Source organism: Cheilinus undulatus, linkage group 12, assembly GCF_018320785.1.
Source record: "Cheilinus undulatus linkage group 12, ASM1832078v1, whole genome shotgun sequence".
Taxonomy (NCBI): Eukaryota; Metazoa; Chordata; class Actinopteri; order Labriformes; family Labridae; genus Cheilinus; species Cheilinus undulatus.
Window position 1 is genome coordinate 17,058,299 of NC_054876.1, and position 17,705 is coordinate 17,076,003.

Genomic DNA, 17,705 nt, shown 5'->3' on the forward strand with positions numbered 1-17,705 from the left:
CACAACTACGTAAAGAGGTACATTACTAACCTTGCAAAGCAGATGGATACGCCTGTTTCCTTGCTTTTTCACTGGCGAATCCATCTTGCAAAGCTCCCATCTGAACCGTTTGGGCCCAGTTAGAAAGTGACAGGACCAATCAGCAACGAGGGGCAGTACTTTCAGGCCCAGCAGAGTCGTGACGTAAACAAGCAGCAGCAAGAGCTGGTGCAGTTATGGAGGAAGAAGATTGGCGTGGATGCTGCTAAAGCGCCAGTTTTATCAGAGCTTGACCACATTTCTTCGTTAAAAGAAGAACAAAGAACAGCAGTTAGTTGTTTTCTTTTCAAAAACCACAAAAGTCGAGTACTTACATGTCTATAGTCGCCACGTTTTGCATTATTCCTCAGTAGCTGCGAACGCGCAGCTCAATAGCAGCTACATCACGTGTTTTGTTGCTCTTATTGGCCGGTAGAGATGTGATAGACAGAATGTTCATCCAATCACACTCTGAGTTTTTTTTTCAAATCCTCTGCCTTTTCTCAAATATTTCCTATTGAAGCTTTCCCAGATGGATGTGTGAAATAAATCCATCTGGTGTGTCAGGTTAGTACATTACTCCTTCTAGCATAAAGGATAATTTAACAGACATCCTGAAATGACTCTGTAGATACACTGTTACTTTGTAAGTGTCTATACTTCAGAGTACAGGAAAGAATTCCCCATATATTTTCTCCTTTTGTGCATGATGCATTGTGCTTTTAAGTCACTGAGGATCCTAAAACTCCTGTTTGACACCAGTGTAGCATGCAATTCCATGCAACATAAAAAAAAAGCATGAGGCCCACAAAAATGTAGACAACAAAGACACAAATTGTACCTTGTAATCAGCCCTACTACAGCCTGTAGTAATTTGGCACAGCATGAATCAACCCATGTGAACCAAACTAAATACCATGTAACAGCTGACCCACAGCCTGAGCCCTGCAGGTTGCACCCTTGTTCTCCGAGGTTTCCAGAAGTCGCCCATGATGTCCCAAACACCTGATCTGGAAGTATCATGTGGCCGGGCTTCTTTACTCCCAGCCTGACCTGCATTTGACCCTCACGCTGGGTCTCCTGACTTTGCCCACTCACACAAAGACGACCAAACATCTGCTCCCGCTCACACTCACTCACACAGCTGAGAAGACATCGGGTGGCCTCACAGCGAGTCTCTCCGAGTGGTGGGTGGCTGAGTGGGCGAGTGTGGGCCGACAGCTGCCCCGGTGACTGCACCGACTGAAAGGTGGAGCTGGCTCGTACCTGGAAAATCTCTGAACAGGGGGGTGGCAGCCTCATTTAGCTAATGGATTATATTCAACAAATGCATCTCAAACGAGCAGAGCGAGGAAAATAAAAATCAGCCATGCACATAAAATTCACAGACACCTGCAGGAGATTTAGCATACCCAGACCCCCGCTGGAATATGAAAGAAACAAATGTACTGCATCAGGACGAGCGTGCAGATACACATTTCCAATTCAAGCACCATCTCTAAAATTCTACATCAAATGACTGGCTTTGAATAAACCAAAATGAGCCTCAGCCAAGTGGCTCGCTCCAGCATGGAAAATTATTGCATTAAAAAAAAGTACGCTGGTTAGCCGTGCCGTTCTACAGTCAACAATCACAGAATCAGGACTGTTACTAATCAATGTATTTTAATGAGCTCCCTGTGAATCCCAAAAAAAACCCAGCTGAAACATAAAAGCTGCTCAAGTTCTCTGGTTGACTCTTTGTACCTTGTGATCTGTTATTCATAGTCTCCCTCTGAAGTCTCTAAGAAATAAAGCAGGGCTTTGATGTTATCCTCTTATTACTGCTGTCTGAGACGAGCCTAATGTTGGGAATCAGATTGTTTGGATGTCACGTGGAGAATCTCTTTTTTTTTTTTACATTACAAAACATCAGTGGAAGCTGCTCGCTCACCAATGCAATTTTCTTACAAGAATAAAAGTTTGATTTGGAGAGTTTAGCATGTAGAAAACTGTGTGGGTGCTCATATTACATTCACACTGTTCTCTACTCACTACATTAAAGCTTCCACTCAAGTAAGTCTAAATATGTGGGTGTCTAACTTCTCCACAATACGCTTTTTTCCTGCAATAGTTTAACCTTGTCTGCAGGCAACTGTAGCCTGTGAGGCTAAAGCAGCAACACAAGTATTTTAGAGGAAATTACCCTCCTCTGCCCACAATGTAAATCAATATGCTCCAATAGATCTGTCAGTGGCTGGCCTGGCTGTTAAAAAAAAAAAAAAAAAGAAAACAAGGCAAACTTGCTTTCCTGTCAGTTTGCCCTCAGCAAAGCCTCTGGGTTTGCAGTGACAGGTCAAAGAGTCAGCACATGACTCACGGGCAGAGGAGGAGAGACACTTTGAAAAGCCATGCAGAGATCTAATTAACACATGCGTTTGAGTGGTATTTCAATTTGGGAGAAGGCTGTAATTTTCGGCGAAGCTGACCATCGTGACATGAACCAATAAACCAGCCGCTCCTGACATTCAGGCTCATCTGCTTCTCTTATAACTGTGAGAAAACACACAAATCATTTTCAAGTTTAAACAGACGTAAACAAACATCCAAGAGCACACAGGAAATCTAACATCCACCACAAAAACTGCCACTGCAAAATCCACTTTTTTAAACTGCTGTCATTAAGAGCGACCTGCATTTTACAGATGGAAAGAGGCCTTACAGTCATTTGTTTCTAAGACCTAATTAATCTTCATTGTGCTGGGAAACGTAGCACCCAGATGCAAAAAGGGTTCCTCCTTCTACACGATAATTGCACAGAGTCTCAGCGCCCCGAGTTTCCCAGACAACAAGGTCTGAAATTTAATTATCTGCTCTTCGGAAAATGTAAGGGGAAGAAAGCTACGTTGCTAAACTGCACTTTTGGGCGAGTAATGTCAGGCTTTTGTTGGAGTAAGCACAGGATGTCACTTAGCACATCCTCCCTGCTGTCAGGAACAAAAACCTGCCTCAGCATTGTTGAGGTAAAGAGAGAATATTTTACATTCAGACTTATTCTTAAGGTGCATGCAAAAGACAGGAAAACAGGTTTTATCCCTGCAATATTTCTCAGTTTTGTCCTCTTACCATACGCAGAGTAAATCCAATCACTTCCATGGTCCAGCCAGTCACAGAAGTAGAGTTTTGTCAGCATATCCATCCAGCTTCATGACATTACAGAGCAACTACACCAGACTCAGAGCAGCCAAAGACTACACACACAAGCTGTGGCAACATTAACATTCCTCCGTGTACAGATCAGGCTTAGAGGGGGGAGAAACATCGATAGGATCCCATTAGTTAAGTGTGCCCTTAGGATACCCGAAATTTGATCAGAGATAAGCCCTTTCCTTCCTTCCAGACACGAACCATTAGACGTTATGGCAAAAGAAGAAAAAAGCTCCTCTGAAACTACTCCTCCTCTCTTCTTTCTCCACCTCCTCCTCTGTGGTCGAGGTTGTGCAGCAGGATCAGGATGAGCCCGGTGACGTCAACCTTTTGTTATCACCTTTAACACTTGCCTTTGCAGGTGGAAACACTCTATCCCCTTGTTAGATCAGGAGGTGCTATATGAAGGCAGGCTGGGGAGAGGGGAGGCTGCACAACATCTGTATCACACGTGAAGGCGCCTGACACTCTAAAAATGGATATATGCATGCATGGATGTATGTCCTAATGAGTTTATCAGATGCCAGCAGTGGGAGACAACTCAGTGACAGCTATAGCATACTTTACAAGCTGGGAATAGTAGGAGATAACCACACTTTCAACTTCATGCACAGCCCCTCTTTTTCCCAGGAGAGCAACTTATTATCATTTCTCTCTAGAGGTGTCTGGATCATGTTAATGAAAAACATAATGAACATGGAGCTTTGGGGATGAATTTGCAGGCAAGTTGTGCTAAAATTAATCCAAACTGACTGTTCTCATTTGGCAGAAAACAACTAGCTAACCAGCCCAACAACACAAGCCCTATTTTATTCACTTTCAACAAGCTTTTAACAACAATTCATGACTTTTTAAAGCCTAAATAAAATGTGTTCTGCTCCCAAATGATAGCTGAGCTTCAATGTCTTCACAGTATTTAAACAGACGATACAGGGAACCAGTACAGTAGCTTTAAAGCTGCATGTTGCCAGTCAGAGTGCCAGCTGACTGCCCAGGCTCCTGGCTAGCTAACCTAGCCAGTCTGAAACATACACAGTCCCATTGTTGCCTTCCCCAGCTTTCCTCATTATTTATGCCACAATATGAGAGGATGTCACACAGTATCGGGCAGCAGACGTGTTATTAAGAAACAACTACTTACTCTCCGTTCACCTCTGCGAAAGGCATCTTTTAGTACGTCGCCATGGTTTAAAACGGACAGATTTTCTCCCGTTGCCCTGCGCTGCCGAATCACTGCTGCTGCTGCTGTCTGCGGCAGCAACTTCCGGCGCATGCGTATTGTGTGGGACGGTTCCAGACTGAGCTGAGAACGGAGCAGGAGGAGCCGAGTGATTTAAAGGGACAGCCTGCGAGCGATTTCATTGGCTGACTAAATATTTTTATGACTTTAACCATGTGGACGTGAAAATTTGATTTAAAATTTATTAAAATAAGCTAGAGATCGAAGTTTAATCACTGATTGAGCTGTCGATTTTTAAACATGCACTATTTATATAGATATTAAAAAACAAACAGAAATGTGAACAGACACATATTCTTTCCCTCCCAAATCATCAATTAAAAAAAGCCAAAACATAAATCTGATCATAAAAATGTCAAATAGTGTTCATAGAGTCGAGATTTTAATAAAACTCTTCTTTCAGTAAATATATTGAATGTATTGCTTGAATTCATTGTCAATAATTAGTATTAATGATGGTTTTATTGACATGCATGCTTTTTAAATTTTATTTTTAACCTTTATTTAACATCCTAAGACCTGAACTTTTCTTTGAAATGCATTTCTAGTTCCTCCTCCTTTTTGGGACCTGATAAGTTTCAAAGTTCAGCCTTGTCTGGATTGGTTTCAGAGCAGATCTTTAGGCTGAGTGTTGTTGGGGGTCTCAAAAATGGTGTTACTCATTGAGAGAGGGATGGGGGAGTCATCCTGATGACCGACTGGTATCAAGGCGGAGTATCAACAACATTTACTCCAAAAGATCTGGATTTTTTTGGAAATGTTCCTTTAAAATACACAAATTCACAAAAATTTCAAAGAAATTCCCCTCAAATTTCTGTGAATATGGTAAAAAATTTTTAAAGTATCCTGAAAAAAGTACCCCAAACTTTTTTCCAAATGTTTTGGTGAAACTTTATCATAAAGCCTAAACATCCCAATAAAACATTTTCTCCCAAAATTTGAGGGAGAATTTCATAAAAAATTGCCCCTTTAGGCTGATTACTCAAACTTAATGGACGTGCTGGAGGATTGTTTCAAAATTTCTAATAGCAAAAATTATGTTGTAGAAAAGAGTAAATACAGTGTCCTCATATATAACAGGTTTAAATGTCAACACTTTGTTGAGATTAAAAGTTACCAGGTTAAAAGTCCTGGTAAAATTGAGCGGCAGCACAATTAACAGAGTGGCAAACAATGAGTAAACATTCAATACTAATACAAAATACATGGTTAAAATACATAAAAAAGAAACCTATATATACACGCAGTGCTTAAATCATACAAATAATCAAGTATTTATGTGCCAGGCCTGTGAAAAAGGCTTAAAAATGTCTTTTTTGATATCTATCCATTTGTATGTACCATCAAGTTATGATGTCTGGTTTTGTATTCAACGCCACAAGACTAAACTATAAAAAGCTGCACATGTGAAATAAATGTAATTACAATGTCACTGTGCTAAATTAGATTAAAGATTTAATCTGAGTAGTAGTGGAGCTTACTGTCCATTTGAGGCACTTTAATCGAGTTTTGCTTTGACTCCACAATAACTCAAAACTCTTGTATTTGTTACTTTATTAAATTTATTTTACTGCTGTCCTGCTGGTATGATATTCAACTGTTGCATAATTCTAAGTAAATTAATCATAAACTAACCCTATTGTATAATAATTTGACATACTAAAACTTCCTCAAAGAACACTAGATGGTGAGCCGTTTATCTAGTTCTTTTGATAAATTTAGACAACAAGAGCTTGGCCCATTGAACTTGCAACTAATGGGAAATTAAAATTTTGGTCCATTACAAGTAAACAGCACAAGACATGAATGAGGTACAGCAACAGAAAGGAAGCATCCTGATGCACTGTCACAGTGTTTCACAAACATCCACATTCATATACTGCACCTTGAGGATTTTAAGTTAGTAAAGCCAATCTAATGTAGGTTAAGATATTCTACGTGATTGAGCGTGCACACATAGCTAGGTTGAAAAGCAAATAGATAATCAATTTAAGCATTTTGGGGAGGCCAATCAAATTTCAGGGGACCCTGGCTGGCCTTGGCTACCACCTGGAATGCTGTTGGTACCGATATTTGCTATGGTAATCATTTAGGGGTTTATAAATCCAGAAATCACTTTTGTTTTGCTTGCCAATATGGTAACCATTTACAATGTCATCTTAGTTTTATCATGAATTAAAAAAAAAAACCACATCAATAACTTCTTCTTGTCAAAATGTTTGTTTACAGAATTAGTCAAGCAGCACCGCCCTGTGCTGAATCCTAGAAGTAAAAAAAAAGTCAAGCAAAAGCTTCATGTTCTAATGTGGGATATACGTCATTTTAATTATAAAATTTGCTGTGGGCCAAACAAAAGTGGACCATGGGGCACATTCGGTCACCGGGCAATAGTTTGGACACCCTTGCACTAGGCTATCTGCGCCCCAGAGAGGTCAGTTTTCAATGGTGCAAAATTACATAACTACATATTACCACTTAATTGTTTTGGAATCAAATAAATATGGTGTTTGGCAGTTTCTTTACTGCTTGTTACTGTCTTGGGATGTGACTTTCATGTACTTACTTTCATATATTTTATTGTATGTTAAAACAAAATTTCTAATTAATCAATCAATCAGTTTTTTAGGACCAATGGATGAATGTGACTGAGAGATATGGTTCAATCCTCAAAAAAACCCGGACTATTTTCTGGGATTTGATTTTCAACAAAGTCGTTACAGGGCTCTTGTTGAACATGATAAATGTCAGAAAAGATCATTTTCTGTTCCTCTCATGATCCACACAGAGGCAGACACTCAACCTTTGGACATAAGAGTCATGAGGACTTTTAGGCTGTAATAGCTGTCTGTTAGTATTGTGTTTTGAGATGACATAATCAAGCGATTATAGTTAGAAGTGCCTCTATAATGTCCTGCCATAATCAGTGTGTTATATTTTAGCAATTATCATTGTTTTCTTGCACCACCTGTTCATCTTACTCTCTAAAATTACTGCTTGTTCATGCATTTTACACCCCCTAATGTAATAATAACCTGCTAAAGTGGCACACAGTGTGCCTTGAGCTGTATCACCCTCACATTTTACATCACCCTGCTCCTCACGTATTGTTCTACAATTCTTGCTGAGGAAGATAAACCCAGTGAGAAGTCTCCACGGTCAATAGTGTCACATGCTTTGTGATTTGATGAAAGGTTCTATTTGTGTAGCCTGATGTGTCGAGCTCCCTAATCAAAGACTTATATTTCTGTGACAACTAAAATAAATTACTCCATTACGACCGCCCACCTGCCCTCTGCACAGTATTGATACGGTTTTATTACCAGAGAGAGACAGATGGACGACACCAAGGACTGTGGCAAGTTATGGGAGCGTGTGCAAACGTCATGTCAAGTTAGAGGCTGCACAAAAGTAATCAAATAAGATGATTATGGAGGGAAAATTACAAACATGTCTGAGATAAAGCATTGCAGGAGAACTCTATGGCCTGCAAGGCTTCCAGTACAGGACCAAGCTTATTACAATACTCCAGCCAATTTAAGACCTGCAAGCTTCACTTCCCCCATCAGTCTGTGAAAGAAGGGGGGAATCTGGTGTGAAAGCCCAATCACACTCAGCGCTCTGAGTTCAGCAGGTGGGGAAGTAGCAGCAGCAGGCTCCATCAGGCAATAATACAAAGTTAATGATGCAGAATGGTGTCTTTCTCCATACCAAAGAAGACGTCAATACAGGATGTTTAAGGACGCTGCTCCTAATTACGCTTTTTAAATTCACCACCGACGTGATTGATGATTTCAAAGAGGGGCGTTATTGATCCACTTCACAGACAAGTCACATCGATTGCAAGTCTAGAATGAATAAAAGTTTTTTCTCCCCCCTTTATCTCCCCCACTGAGGGAGAGATTGTACAATCAGAGCATCAGTGCGACCTATATGGGTAGTTTGGGGGCTAAATCACTTCTTTTTAAAGACGCAGACAGAGCAAGGACGTATAGAAGTGATTGCTGGATCCAGGGGGACCTTGCGGGACCTTCAGGGGCGTCACGTCACACCCTAACAGTTAAATCTCAGCACTTTCTCATTTATCAACATGGAAACTCATCCAGCCGTTCATTAATCTGTGGGATGCTTCACAAATAGCCTGTCTGCGTTGGAGTCCTCAGCGTGAAAAAAGTTGAGGAGCGGCTGTTTTATAGACAATCAGCCAGCTGTGCAGCATCACGCCTCTCACTGCAATCAGTGGTGATGGAGTGATGGATGCTCCGACGCTCTGACAGATTGTTTTTCCCCACCTCTGCTTCTTGTTGACATGCCCCATGGCCCGCGTTTATTATTCCATGAACTTTGTGATTCCTCATGAGCAGCCAGGTTGTAGTTTTAGTGCAGAGGCTGCCAGTTATTGCATGCCTAATCCCAGCAAATTAACAAGAGAGGCTGCCAGAGCAAGGATTGAAGTTGCAAATCTGAGTTTGACTTCACCTGGCTGCAGCTGCAGAAAAAATGGGACATACTCAAGGACTTATTCGTTAGAATTACAGAAAACTGTCCACTGGGCTCCACAACAGCATTCTTAGCTGCTCCCTGGTACAAAAAAAAAAGCATTTGGAGTTGGTCAAAAGGCCTCAGAACACTATTTCAACATAGTTTGTCAGCCTATCTTACCTACTGAACACTGCACAGAAGGGAAAATGAAAGCTCCTGTGAGGAATCTGAAGTCAGTTATAAAACAGACTAAAATTAATACTATTGCTTTTTTTATGAGTGACAAAAGCAAATAACATCATCAGCATAAAGAGTGATCATTTGCATTTTGTTATTTTAATACCTAAAGCTGCCACCAGAGGGTAGCTGTAAGAGATAAAGTAAGAGGACTATTTCAATATTATTGATGTTTGGTTGTATACTTTGCACTAGAAGTGGCCTTAGTCGCCAGTGATTTCAGTGAGTGTCGCCCCTTTAAGAGGACTCACTAGTCATTCCAGCGAGAAAGCAAGGCTATACATTATAGCAGATGAGTACACTTTCTCTGCACAATTTAGTGAGTTTTAGGTAAAAATTAGCCAAAAACCAATGCTCAGCTGTACACTTTATCAAAGTTATTACAGCATTTTATTTTTTAACTCGAAAGCCTCTGTGTTTTGGATGTTTTTTTGCTATGCAAGATTCGGCTACTGGCTACATGCTCTTCTGCCTCAGCGTATCTGATCAGCTGTTTAGGTCTGTGTCAGAGGAAACAACTGACTTAACTAAGGGTATTTTTACACTTGATAGTCCAGATCAAGATTATTACAGTTAATTAAAACTAAAATGTAAAAATCATTAAAGTTAACTAAAACTGAATAAAAACTAAGCTTTACAGAAAAACAAAAAGTAACTGAAACTTAATGCTGTGCTGAAAAACTAATGGAAATAAAACAAAACTAGAAAAGCACTCAGAGAGCACAGACCTCTGCCATTAGCCCTACTGTATCTCCCAATAGTGAAGAATCCTTTAAAAACATTCCTGAATCCAGACGGTGATCCGGACGGTGATCACTCTCAAAATCTAATTCACCGATTACTCCCTCCCCAGTGGGGTGGAGACACAGTGAGGCAAAGCATTGGCTTCGCTAGGTGTGGAAGTCATGGCATAGGGTGAATATTCCTCTATTCCAGCATTGTGAGTATTCATGCTACAATTTGCTGTCTTTCTCTCTGATACGCTCCGTCTCGTCTCCTCAACTGGGCATGCATCTTTCAAACTCTATAAACTCCAAAATGTTGTTTAAAAAAAGTAACTCATGTCCGCCATCTCCTGGTGTAAAGTGGTAACAGGGCAGACCACCACCATTGGCCCTATCTCCCAATAGTACAGAATCCTTTTAAAAATTCCTGGATCCAGACGGTAATCTGGATCAGTCCCACCTCTTCTTTTCATCCTGTAGGAAATCAGTTAGAACTGAGGAGACAACTGGTCTCCTCTTCTCCTCGTGTGCTTCCCTGGTTTGTTTTGGTGTTGGATTTTCTTTCTCTGGTTCTCATGCTGTAATTTCCTGCCATTGATGCCAAGGTCTGAACCTTTCAAAATAATGCTTTCACACTGGGCATGAACCAGACCGTGGTTCATTTTAGCCCGGACCAAGGTCCAGCTTTTTGGTCCAGACCATGGTTCAAGAGAGGTTTCATACCTGTCATTTAGGTTTGGATCACACAACATAGGTGTGAAAGCACCCTAAAACTAGGTATTTAGCTGAGTTTTCCAGTTCAACTGCTGACATGTTAATTTTTAAAGTAAACACATTGTGCAAACTGTAGCTTCTCTTGTTATCAGTCATTAGAAGAATAGAGAAACAGCCATAAACTTACTTGAATGACAAATTTCCATTCAGCTCTTCTGATCTGTGTTGGTTTCTTCAATTTATATTTTGAAATTTGAAGAAGCTCCTTAAATCTCTGCCATTTAGTAAGGCAGGGAACTCTGGATGGGGAGTGATGCAGGCTGCAGGCATCTGTTAGCCGCTATCCTTGATCAGATGTCCTGACAAAGTGCCGTGCTCTCCCACTTGTGGCAACAGCAGCTTTCGTGGACATTAGCTCACAGTTTGCACACCTACCCCATTGGGTAACTTGGGATCTTTCCATCCAACCAGTCTCCACTAAAGTTTCTCTCCTCTCCCCTTCTTCCCTTTGAGACTCCATCTGCAGTAGTTGTTCTTCTGATGAGGCCAGCAGGTGGAACCAGCTGATCAAGAGATGATAATACACTGAGACTGAAGAGCGTGTAGCAGGTAGCTGAAACTTGCATTGCAGAACAGCACCTAAACAGAAGATTTCTAGGTGAAAAATAAAACACTTAAAAAATGTTCAATATAGTTAATACATATCAACATATTACAATTGATGTTTGACATTATTCTTTGGTCAATCTTTTACTAAAACTTGCTAAATTACACAGAGAAAGTATACCTATCTGCTACGTTGTACTGCCTGTTGGAACAACCAGCGAGTCTTCTTAAAGGGCCAGTGCTCACTGAAATAAATGGAGGCTAATGCCTCTGCTAATGCCAAGTACCTTACACAACCAACTTCAAAAATACAGAAATATCCCTTTAAAAACTGTTAGGAGCTTTTGATTTGACTTTTGGCTTTTATGAGACATTGTGAGAGGATTTGTGGCTCTATTTTAAATGTTTGATCTTTAATGGATTATCAGCTTCACTTTGTCTATAGAAATGTCAGTAGGGGCTGATAAATCACTGTCAGGCCACCGCTGATGGGAGCTGGTAAATCATTAGCATGGTTAATGTTCCACCTTGGTAGAAACATGGACTGTTTCAACTGCAGACACTAAAGCCTGCTGTTACGTGATTGGTCAACTTAACTCAGACTGTGTGCACTATGGAAAGCAGAGCACTTCCCATGTGGTACAATCTGTACAGATTAGCAGATTAGCATGTCATGGACTACGAGAAAACAGAGGTATGGCTTTGTCCTCAGGGGGCACCAAAGTCAATGTAAACCACAAGATCCTCAAAGGAGCTTTAAAAGGGTAAAATATTATATCACTGTCTACACAACTGCTCTAAACTGTATTAAAGCAATAGCCTGGCATGCCTCATCTCTCAACATGCCTTATGCTGGACTAAAAGCCTCGTTAAGTTTGTTGTTTGTGTTTTAAACGTACAATTTTTGCTTTGTGTTCATCATGTTAGAAGAATATTGTCAGGTGAAATTAAAGGAAATTTTGTTTTAATGTACAGTGCTTAACAAATTTATTAGACCACCCTAACCAAAGTAAGGTTTATGCCACAGCTGCCCTAAATTAACAGCATTGGTAATTACCAAAATCATTTTCTATGTTTCTGCAATGGTTAATACACCAATATGTAGCTCTTTAACCCAAATGATATTTTTAATGCTAAAATATAATTATCATTTTTATTCATTAATTTTCAAATTTACTGATTTACAAAAAAACTGAAAAAAATAGTAAAGCACATTATTATTTCTTGATTAATATGTCAAATTATAGTTACTTACTTGCATTCCTGAACAGAAAAATGAGTTTTAGTGCTTTAATGTTATGCTTGATTAATTTCTGACTTCTCAGAGAAGAGCCGGCTCAAATTTGGGTGAATTCAGTTTGAAATTCCTCATTCCTGTTCAAAATGGTAAAACGTGGAGAGCTCACTGAAAATGAAAGTCCGCATTAAAGCACTTCATGATGCTGGAGGGTCTCTGAGACAAATATGACAGGTGGTGTAATAAATTTGTTAAGCATTGTATTTCTTAAGTTTTCACACACTCAGAAGACCTTTACTTCAGTTAGCTGTGCTCATGACTGGATGTATGGCAGTGAGTGGTTTTAAAGACTAAACACAATTCTGAGTGTAAAATAGGACTGTCAGCATTAACACAATTGTCAAAATGACATTAAGGTCTGACATGAACTCACTGAATTTTTGAAATTGCATTAATCCAGTGCTTTTGTTGTTGTTTCATGGCAGGAAGCTACTGAAGTGGGGCAGCAGCTGGATACTGCTCACCATAGTGTCTTCCTGCTCCTGCAGGGATGGAAAATAAGGACACCACTGTGCCTTTGAATGTCTCATTTCACTCTCAAAAAACTCAGAAGACTCAGTGGACAAGCCAAAAGTCATCTGCACCTTGTGATATCAAACACTTCTGCTCTGTTTCTGTTCTTTTAGATATCTTGATTCACTTCTGACCCATAGCAGGTTCTTTTTTCTGTAGTTGAGATATTTTTTAAAATTCTATACCAATTCTAAACCCAAATTTCTAAAATGTATGGGAAAAAAAATTATAAAATCCATCAACAAATTGAAGTGTTATTGTCTACTGAAACGATAAAACTTGCCATAAGAATGAAGGTTTTTTAGCACTGTAAATGAGAAGAAATACTTAATGAATCCACTTTGTCCTCATCTTCCTGCTGTATGAAGTCTGTCAGGAAAAGCTCCTTGAGCTAAGTTACAGCAGCAGAAACACATGGGGAACTAATGAGACTGCGTTTAGCTGAAGAGACACAATTCATACACCTAGCTGTGCAATTTGTTCCTGAATGCCACCAAATAAGATTTTTAGATTGACACACTTTATCAGATTTAATGTCATTGAAATTTATTTTATTTTATCTTTTCTTTGAGTCAGTATCTTTAATGATTTATATGGTTATATGTTTATGTTAGTATTGCATGACTGTCAATTACTACGTAAATATTTTTGTTGATTATTTTTATTCATTTTGCATCGGCAACAACGTTTTATTAAAAAAAAATGCTTTGAATAATAAATAATATAATGCAAAATAAATAATGCAAAAATAAGTAATATAATAATTACAATAAAGCTTTTTTGGGTAATGCTTGGACCAACTGGCAGTCTCTTAATTTGTTTCAAAATAAAAGCTGAATACAGAACAAATCATAGAGTAAAAAATCAACAAAGAACAGTTATGAGAAATATTTTTGCTCAATGTGTATCTTCTTACATGAAAAAAGAATTAAATGTGAATTCCTGAAAAGTACAAATGTCTAATTAACCAAGGTATCACTGCACCACAGTTAGTCATTTTGTACATGCACTCCTGCATATCTCGTAATGTATAACAGAGATAGATGCAGTGTTTCACTTCATTTCAAAATGTAAAAGTCAGCATTATAAAATATAAGTATTTGCATTCATTCGCACACTACAATTATCATTGTACATTAAAAATGGCTGGGATTCCCACCAAAATGTTTTGCGGTCAGTTAAAACTTGTTTCTTCACATTTGATCATGTTTATAGTTTGATATAGCATGCAGATTTGACAAATTCTATCAATAGTAACAAGCTAAAACACCATTAAACAGCAGGTACTTGTATGAGGACACTGGGACTTGGTTATTGTTTTAGGAAGGTTTTTGAATCAAACCAACAATTTTCAAGTAAAAGTGAGTAGAAATGCTTTTGCCCCTTTCTAAAAAAGAGATGTTCTTTTTTTTACCTAATTGGATAGATGCCCCATACTTTGTTACACAACGAAGTCTTTACTGTGTTGTACAGTAAAATAAACCCACTGCCCTCATACAAGGACATTTTTTAAAACTACACATCAAAATAAAATGTTTAGTTTTTACTTATCAGGTCCCTCTGATTCAAAATAACCCAGAGAAATCAAGAATGCCCACCAAATACAAGCTCAGCTCTAGTATCGAAATCCAGAATGATCAAACTTTACAGTTCCAGTTTAAAATGATGCTTTATGACAGTTACCAAATTATTAAACTGTTGCTATGCTACAGTCAGATCTGAGCTGAAATCCACACTAGCATCAGCCATTGCCACCGGCTTTGAGCAAAACACCATCCGTAGCTACTGCCATGTTCTCTGTAAATTATGCTGATTAGCAAGATCTGTTTTCAGACCTGGGACAATTGTTTCAGACTGGAGCTTAGCAAGATAGATCTGCTGAATAACAGACATGGAATCTGGCCAATCCATCTGCTTTGCAAGGTTACAAGGCTGCATATGAGGGCTGTCAAAAGATCCAATTTTTAGGAATATCTGCAGTTAATCATGATTAAACACAACATTTTCATAGCATTGTAAAATTCCTCTAATTTTACATTTAATTTTGTTTTTGTGTCATTTTGGGTTGTTCCACTGTCTCAAATTAAGGGTAATTGTTTTCTATGGATACAGACCTGCTTTTGTAAGCAGATCAAAGATTATGACATGAACTTAACCACGGAAAAAGGAGCTTGTTATGGATTGAAAAGGAAATTAGATGACTTTTGACTTGTCCACTGAGCTCTCTGTGACTTCTTAAAGTGAAATGTGACATGAAGAAGCAGTGTTGGACTTATTTGACATCACTATGACTGCAGGGAGACACCGACGTGGTTTGACTTATGTGTGCTGAAGGGGAAAATAAAGCATGAGATAATTGCAGTTAAAGATGGTATTGCCCCCTCATGGCATGTCACAAGTTGCTGCATGTTTCACAGTTTTGTACATGTTTAAATGTTAACAATTTTAAACTTCATATTGATATGTGCATCATAAACAAGATTTACAGAAAACTAGATTGATTAGGAGTCAACAGCACACTGAGTTGCAGCAGCAGAGGCAGGTTTTCCATCAAACCGTGCTGAATCTCATTGGCAAGTGCACTTCAAGTGGCAAAGTGGGCTACAGCTTATGATTAAATGGTCTGCAGGCGAATCCTTTTTGTCTTTTTTTTTTTAGACAGAGAGGGAGAGAGAGCTCTTTCTGAAGGCCAAAGTTAATGCAGTCATAGAAAGAACTCTGATACACTCCCACGTGAAATGGCCATGTGAGGAAAGCCCGGAGGGAGAAAAGGCCTTGAATGAATTTAAGAGAGAGAGAGAGAGAGAGAGAGAGAGAGAGAGAGAGAGAGAGAGAGAGTGGGAGGGAGGCAGATAGAGAGAAAGTTCAAACATTACTGATCCTCAAATATCCTTTTTGGTTTCTGGTTCAATTGGAATTCGGCAGTAAGTGTCTGCTAAAAGCTCCATTTTTGTTGCTCTTCCATTGCTGCTGAGCTTTCAGAGTTTGATGATGACAGATTGTGAGCTACCTGATATCCTTCATCATCCTCCCCATTGGAGGTGTTTGTTCCGCCCCGAGCAAGTCCTCCAGGACTAACAAACAGCCGGCGAGTTTGATGGACTACAGGGAGACATCTGCTCTGCCGTAGAGAAAGAAAACAACACCTTACAGTAATCAATCAACATGCAAAATATGTCCTTTAGTCTGATGATTAACCTTACAGACTCCACGCTTATCAGCTCATCATATCAGCTTGTCATTGTGAATTAGCACTGAGGAGTTGCAGGCTGGATGTATGTCTGCATGCTGGGTTTTTGTCCTCTGGTTGGCATAATTCTTTAAGCACGCATGCTCGATTTATATCCTCAACAACATTGTCACAACTGTGCTCCAGCCCCCTCGGGGATGAGCTCTGTTTTGTGTACTCAGGGGACAAGAGGGAGAGGAAAAGTCTGCCTGCTGCGATCTGATTTGTGGTTATAGACTCAGCACCCTGACAAAGAGAATCTCACCAGAGCCAAAAAACATCCTTTGAGCTCTGTCATCATCTAAACTGTGAGTCACTCATGTCAGCAGATGTGTTTTTTTGCATTGTGATGAGCTGATCTTAAAGTTGCCACTGGCTGATTTCACTGTCTGAATTTGCTATCTGCTGCAGACAGGTGGCTCCCAGACAAGGGCCCCAGGGGTCTGCTGGGAGTTACGGAAGGTTGAGCAGGAAATTATGCATCACTATTCATTTATCTGTGGTGTCAAGTATTTGCATAAATATGAATATAAGATTTAAGTTCATTACTTTAGACGTTAACATGGGTTAAGTAGCCTACCTCTATCACTGCTTTGTCAAAATAAACAGTTTTCTAACCGTTCTGTCCTCACTGATGGTGAATTAAATGGTCTGATGTTTCATTGCCAAGCATGTGACTGAGGAGAGTTGTTCGGGGGCCAAACTGCATCTATAGAAAGTTTAACATTAACATGCACAGTGCCTATGAAAAGTGCTCACCCTCTTTGATGTTTTACCCTTTTATAGATTTTATAAATCAATTATGATCAATAGATTAAAAAAAACTCTGTCAAAGTGACTGGATGAATGTTCACCACCTTTAAAGTGACTGACCTTATTCAACCGAGGTCCAGCCATGTCACAGGTAGTGAAATGGGAATCACCTGGGTGCAGTGATTGTGTCTCAAGTGACTCCTGGCTACCATTACACCATAAAGACAAAAGGAACACTCCAAGCAACTCAGAAGAAAAGGTTATTGAAAGTATAAGTCGGGATGGATACAAAAAATCTACAAGCCACTGAACATCCTCGAGAGTTTGGTTATATCCATCATCAAGAAATGGAAGAATTAGGCACATGTGTGAATCTGCCTAGATCAGGCAATCCTCACAAACTGAATGACCGTGCATGTAGGAGACTAGTGACAGAAGCCGCCAAGACAGAGAAAGGAGTTACAAGCTTACAGCTGAGATGGGAGATGAATGTTTATGCAGTCATTTATCTTATGTTACATATTTTTATTTAATTTACATTATTTTGTAGAAATCTGTTTTAAGAGGTTATATATTTTATTGTCAAGAAACCCAAATCATTTGGACCATGACTGATTCATAAAATCAATTAAAAGATAAAACATCATACTGAATACTTTTTTAGGCACTGTAGGTGCATATCAATCCATTGCTTGGACAATCAGGCTT

The 17,705-nt window shown here is 39.4% G+C and overlaps 1 protein-coding gene across 2 annotated transcripts in view; it reads right to left on the reverse strand.

The window, feature by feature from the left end:
• fam222ba (family with sequence similarity 222 member Ba) overlaps nt 1–4,458 on the reverse strand; it is an 87,168-nt gene extending 82,710 nt beyond the window's left edge. The window contains exons 1-2 of one of the 2 annotated variants that reach the window (XM_041800648.1): nt 4,346–4,432; nt 3,124–3,299 (exon numbers count right to left, since the gene is read on the reverse strand). The gene's annotated coding sequence lies outside the window, so the exon portion shown is untranslated. Of the gene's footprint in view, nt 1–3,123; nt 3,300–4,345 lie in introns of both variants that reach the window. The other variant, XM_041800647.1, reaches the window with a different exon arrangement.
• Between the last annotated feature and the right edge of the window lie 13,247 nt (nt 4,459–17,705).